Source organism: Lactuca sativa, chromosome 3 (assembly GCF_002870075.4).
Source record: "Lactuca sativa cultivar Salinas chromosome 3, Lsat_Salinas_v11, whole genome shotgun sequence".
Taxonomy (NCBI): Eukaryota; Viridiplantae; Streptophyta; class Magnoliopsida; order Asterales; family Asteraceae; genus Lactuca; species Lactuca sativa.
The window spans coordinates 251,875,518-251,882,187 of NC_056625.2; the positions used below are offsets into that span (position 1 = coordinate 251,875,518).

At 39.2% G+C, this 6,670-nt stretch overlaps 1 long non-coding RNA gene across 2 annotated transcripts; it reads left to right on the top strand.

Annotated features, from left to right (window-relative positions):
- The first annotated feature begins 1,512 nt into the window (after window positions 1-1,512).
- Window positions 1,513-6,130, top strand: LOC111896546 (uncharacterized). 2 transcript variants are annotated; one of them, XR_008231112.1, is made up of 3 exons: window positions 1,560-2,515; window positions 2,580-2,785; window positions 2,965-6,130. It is a non-coding gene; the product is annotated as an uncharacterized LOC111896546 (long non-coding RNA). The 2 variants fall into 2 exon arrangements; XR_002851952.3 differs by having other exon boundaries at window positions 1,513-2,785.
- The last annotated feature ends 540 nt before the right edge of the window (window positions 6,131-6,670 follow it).

A 6,670-nucleotide genomic window follows, 5' to 3' on the forward strand; every position in this document is an offset into this window, starting at 1 on the left:
TAGGTTCCCCATATCCTAACCCACTATGTTGATAAAATTTTGGACGTTAGTATCTTGTTGGAGAGAAGTGTAAGAATATTTATAAGCTTCGAATCTTTTAAAAGACTTTTCTTTTTGTAAAGAATAAATTTGACTCGTCAAACCTTTGTTTTGATATCTGTTGTGATACTCCCGCACGAAATGTTTCTCTAAACCATAAATTTTGGGACCATTTTTTAGGAAATTATGTTTTCACACTTTGAAAGTATTTCTTAAAAAAGGTTTTGTTAAAGTCTATTTCAGATAGCCCCATAGGTGTTACATTTATGATTGTGCATTTTATTCAATGGAGTGCCTTTTCCCAATATGAATCCTTATTACACTTTAATGAATTTGAATTATTTTATGAGGTTTTTTAAATTTTAATGAATTCTAATTATTTTATGAGGTTTTTAAATATGGTAAGGGTGATGTGGTCCTTCGTACACTACCATAAATGTCTAACTCGAGGTGTCAAGTATAAAAAATACAAATATACTAAAATACTAGATAGATTGTAACGACCCGTATTTTTCATAAAACATTTGACATTAAATTTATGGAAAATATTAGAGTAAGCAACGAGTAGCCAATACCTTTTTGGGGATTCCTTAGCAATATATGCCAATAAGGCAACCATAGAGGGGGAGGCGGTAGAGTACATCAAATGAGCACATGGTTAATTAACACCTATAGGTTGCAAGCCTACCAATGTTCCATTGGACTATCTAAAATAGTCTATGGTCGCCATCAATACTCTGCTAAATGACTGCTTCATTAGTAGAATAGTATAATAATGGTCACGACCTCACATCTTTATTTCATCTTGCACAACACTTTTCTACCCAATATATTAAAGTACGATAAAATACATATAAGATTAAATAAAGTAAAATCATACCATATTATTTCATCTAACACAAATATCTTGAACATAGATAATAAGCACATATAGAATTAATTCATCTAAATGTTTTATCTATGTGTAAGATGAAAGTAACTATACACTCACTTGTTAAAAGTGGGTGATTTGTGATTAGGTTAGTGCTTCGCCTAACACCTTAGCTTTTCCTTTCAAAATACCTAGATATAAATATCACTAAGTGTTAGTCTTTGTTTCATATTCATCACGACTATAATAACGATAACTTAGATTCCTCAATTATCCCATTGAATACATCAAGATCTAAATGATAAGGAATAACTAGGTACCATCATATCGAAGTTGGATCTGTTTGGTACATATAATATATATATATATATATATATATATATATATATATATATATATACTATTTGGAAAATCCACTTTAAACACCTCACTAAATCTAGCCTAGACATCACCCCAATAAGTAGATCAATCAGTATTATTATTAAGGATATGAAACCCAACAAACAAGACAGCAGCCCACATGAAACACAATAGCCCACAACTTTATATCACGTTTACAATTCATTACTCTGTATAGTCAATAGATCCTATAATGTCTCCTATATGTACTCCTGTATACTCGCTCATATTCAACTTGTAATCTGCCTATATATGGCGTGTGAATTATGGAATGTAATCAAGTCTTTCAATCATATAATCATTGTTCTATATGGTATCAGAGCTGCTTAGCTCTTAAGAGTCTCAATTTCGATCCAATTTTACTCCCCTCACTCAAATCTCAATCGCCATGTCAAGTGTTACGGAGGTCACAACACACACACACACACACACACACACACTTTCCAATTAAGCTCACAACCAACAATTTTCCCGTCTGGAGGAAGCAGATCGTCGCAACCCTAACTGGGTTAGGTCTTGAAGGTTACCTTGATGGCTCGACAACAGCCCCAGCCAAAAACCTAACAACAGACAACACATCAAAAACAAATCCGCAATATACCCTCTGGTATCGACAAGATCAAATCATTCTTGGAGCCTTATTGGGGAGCTGCACAAAAACCATCCAACCAATTGTCTCTTCGGCTGAAACAGAACAAGAAGCATTCAAATGTCTCACAGATAGCTATGCAAGCATCTCCTGCTCTCGCATTATTTCTCTAAAATCTCGAATGGCAAACAATCCAAGAGGTACCCGATCTATCACTGAGTTTCTACATGATATGAAGAATATTGAAGATGACCTTGCTCTAGCTTAGAATCCGGTTGATGAGGAAGACTTAATAGTTCACATATTAGGACAGCTAGGTGACGATTACACACACATAGCCTCAGCTTCAAAGATTCGTGAAACTCCTATCAAATACCCAGATCTCTTTGAAAAATTGCTTGATCACGAAAGGACTCTGAAAGACACACATACGTCCTCTGTTATCACAACAGTCAACAATACCCAAAAATCCAACAATCGATATTCATCAAAATCCTTCTATGACAACCGCAATCAACCTAAATTCAACAACAACAACTCAGGCAACAATTTTCGATCCAACTCAGGCCCCAATCGTTCGTCTGGTCAGTACAACGGAGGTAACAACTTCAACAGAGGTAATAGAAACAATAGCTACTGCCAATTTTGCAATATCCCTGGACATGATACTAAAGAATGCAGGAAGCTTACTCGGTTTCTTAGAGAAAACAACATCAGTATTAACACCTCTACCAATCCCACAGTCAACTCTATAGCAACTTCCTCCCCAACCACAGCAGCTCCATGGATGTTTGATAGCGGGGCATCTCATCATGTGGCATCCACTCTAGCCTCATTCCACACCCTGTCAGAATATGGCGGACCAGACGAAATCGTGTTAGGAAACGGTAAAGGATTATCCATCTCTCATATTTGTCATTCTTCCCTTCCTACTTCTTCCCGTCCGTTAAATTTACATAATGTGCTATTTGTTCCTTAGTTGCGTAATAACCTTATTTCAGTGGCTAAACTATGCAAAACTAACAAAGTTTCTGTGGATTTTTTTCCCTCTTTCTTTCTTGTTAAGGACCTACGCACGGGCACAATTCTCATGCGGGGCACAAACATCAATGATGTCTACTCTGCAGCCATTTGCTCCCTTCGTCAACTTCCAAGAGTTAACTCCACGGTCTCCTCAAGTAAGTCGGTCACCTCCTGGCACCATAAGCTTGGTCACCCATCGGTCAAGATTTTCAAGTGTCTTCTAGCTCGTTTAGGACTCTCTTGTAATAAACATTCAGATGTTTCTTTTCATTGTGATTCGTGCTCTATAAATAAAAGCCACAAATTACCCTTTGGGCCAAATTCTTTTACTGCCACCAAACCTTTGCAACTCGTATATTCTGATGTTTGGGGACCGGTACAAACTTCCAACGATGGTTTTTCCTATTATGTCACCTTTGTCGATTTTTATTCAAGATACATTTGGCTTTATCCAATGAAACAAAAATCTGAAGTCTCCACCCTGTTTCCTCAATTTCGCAGCCTAGTTGAAAAATTCTACAATACCCCTCTCATCTCCCTCTTCACTGATAATGGAGGAGAGTTTCTCAAACTTGCCTCATACCTCAAACAAAATGGCATTTCTCACTTCACTACACCACCTCATACCCCTGAACAGAATGGGATTGCTAAGAGACGACACAGACATATAGTTGAAACCGGGCTTTCACTTCTTCATCATGCCAACTTGCCTCTCTCCTTTTGGACTCATGCTTTTCAAACAGCAGTCCATCTTATAAACTGAATGCCCACCCAAGTTCTTAATTTCAAATCTCCTTATGACAAACTACACAATACTCCACCCATATACAAGAAGCTAAAACCATTCGGATGTCTCTGTTATCCGTGGTTGCGACCTTAATCCCTAACCAAGCCTCATCCCCGGTCTACAAAGTGTATTTTCCTTGGCTACTCGATCTCGAAATCAGCCTACAAGTGTTATGAACCCACTACTCACAAACTTTACCACTCCCTCCATGTCGAATTTATTGAGCACATTTTCCCATACCAGAATGAACCCGAAACTCCTCTGCCCAAACCGAATGAGTTTTGCATCTATCTGAACCCAAAAAATGATAACACCACCAACTCATCCATCCCTCCCTGCTGCCCTACACCATCTCCTACACAACAAATACCCATCCAAATTCCATCCATACCCTCCACACCAGCTACACCATCACCTAGTACACCAACAACCCAAAAACAACCAATCTGATCCAGCCTCACCTCAAACAACACCACAACAACCACCCTTATCCTCACCTGCTCAGTCATCCCCTTCCTCGGTTCAATCCCCTAACCCTTCTCCTCCTCCATCACCACCACCACCTCACCGACCTCGCAAACCTAACCCAAAGTATTACAACAACAATCTCGTAAACACTACTACCCTTCATCCTATACCACCTACCCTCGAACCTTCCACCCAAAATCAAGCACTAAAAGATCCCAAATGGAGGAGTGCCATGGATTCTAAATTCAATGCACTTTTACAAAACCAAACTTGGGAGCTGGTTCCGTTAGCCTCTCACAAACCTATTGGCTGCAAATGGGTCTTCCGAATAAAACGCAACCCAGATGGCTCTATATCAAAATACAAAGCCCGTCTCGTAGCAAAGGGATTTCTTCAAAAATATGGGAAAGATTATTTTGACACGTTTAGCCCGGTCACCAAACCCGTCACTATTTAAACAATCCTCTCCATAGCCTTATCAAACAACTGGCCACTACGCCAACTAGATGTCAACAATGCCTTCCTACATGGCGCATTGCATGAAGAAGTATTTATGTCTCAACCACCTGGATACATTCACCCTCAATACCCGGATCACATCTGCAAATTAAAAAAAATCCATTTACGGTCTCAAGAAAGCTCCACGAGCTTGGTATATTGAACTTGCCAACTTTCTCCTCACCTTTGGTTTTCGAAAATCTCAAGCTGATGCATCTCTTTTCATCTATTCCCATCAAACCATCATATGCTACTTCATGGTTTATGTCGATGATATTATCTTAACCAGCAATGACAACAAATTCCTTACTCATTTTGTCACCTCCTTAAGCACAAAATTCTCTCTCAAAGATCTTGGTATGTTTCATCATTTCTTAGGTGTTGAAGTCACTCCAACTCCCACCGGTTTGTTTTTGTTCCAACATAGGTATATCCAAGAGATTCTAAATCAATTCCATATGGAAAGTGCCAAATATGTTACCACCCCCTAAGTGCCACGGAACCATTGTCTCTCATTGATCAATCACCCACTGTTGATGCCACACCTTATCGAAAATTAGCTGGTTCTCTCTAATACTTAGCTTTCACTCGTCCCGATATTTCACTTGCCATAAAAAAACTGTCTCAATTCATGCACGCTCCTCGTCAAACTCATTGGCAGGCCCTTAAACGCCTCCTTCGGTACCTTAAAGGTACCATTCACCATGGTTTAGTCCTTAACCGTAATTCCTCACTCACGCTCTCGGCTTTCTCCGACTCTGATTGGGGTGGAGTTCATAGTGCAGGCCGATCTACAATAGCATACCTGCTGTATTTGGGTATGAATATAGTGTCATGGCGATCGACAAGACAAAAGACTGTTTCTCGCTCTTCCACCGAGGCCGAATACAAGGCCTTGGCAAATGCTTCAGCAGAACTAATTTGGCTCAAAAACCTCCCTCATGAGCTAGGTGTGCCTACAACTACATCCCCAACACTCTTCTGTGACAATACAGGTGCCACGTATCTTTGTGCGAATCCTATTTATCACTCGAGAATGAATCATGTGGCCCTAGATTACCACTTTGTTCGAGAACAGATTGCATCAGGTCTTCTCAAAGTCCTTCATGTTCATTCACAAGACCAGCTAGCGGACATGCTGACCAAACCACTTCCACGAGCACCGTTTCTGAAAAACAGATCCAATATTGGAGTCTCCGATGGAGCCTCCATCTTGCGGGGGCGTATTAAGGATATGAAGCCCAACATACAAGACAACAGCCCACATGAAACACAATAGCCCACAACTTTGTATCATGTTTACAATTCATTACTCTGTATAGTCAATTGTATATAGTCAATAGATCCTATAATGTCTCCTATATGTACTCCTGTATACTCGCTCATATTCAACTTGTAATCTGCCTATATATGGCGTGTGAATTATGGAATGTAATCAAGTCTTTCAATCATATAATCATTGTTCTATAATTATGACATGGAATCAATGATAATCCTAGTTCTAGGTTCATAATAATGATTATAAACATAAACACAAGTTACAGTTAAAGCAATATAAATGCAGCTAAACTTATAGAATTTTCAGACAAAAGTCTGGAAAGTTCTCAGGATGAACTCCTTCCCGAAAGCTTCTATTTGTTAGACTATATTATGACCTATCGCTCCGCTAAAACAATCTAAGATCTATGGAAAATCTAACTCGAGAAAGGAAATGGCTAAAGATAAAGAACTTGGAAATGAGAGCAAGAGAAGCAAAAATCGGCCAGCTATATATAGAGTCCTGGGTCGCGCCATGTGTGGTTGTTGTTGGGTGGAGCCACATCATTTTTAAAAGCTTGGATTTAATTTTTGAGACGTTTCACAAAGTTGTGGTGCCAAATCACTTTGTTCGCTGAAGAAGGGATCTGTCCAACAAGGCCACATGGTGCCGTCTGGGTGGTGCCATGTCATCGCTGAACGGGTAGTTTTTTGCAATCTTGAAAATATCATAACTTTC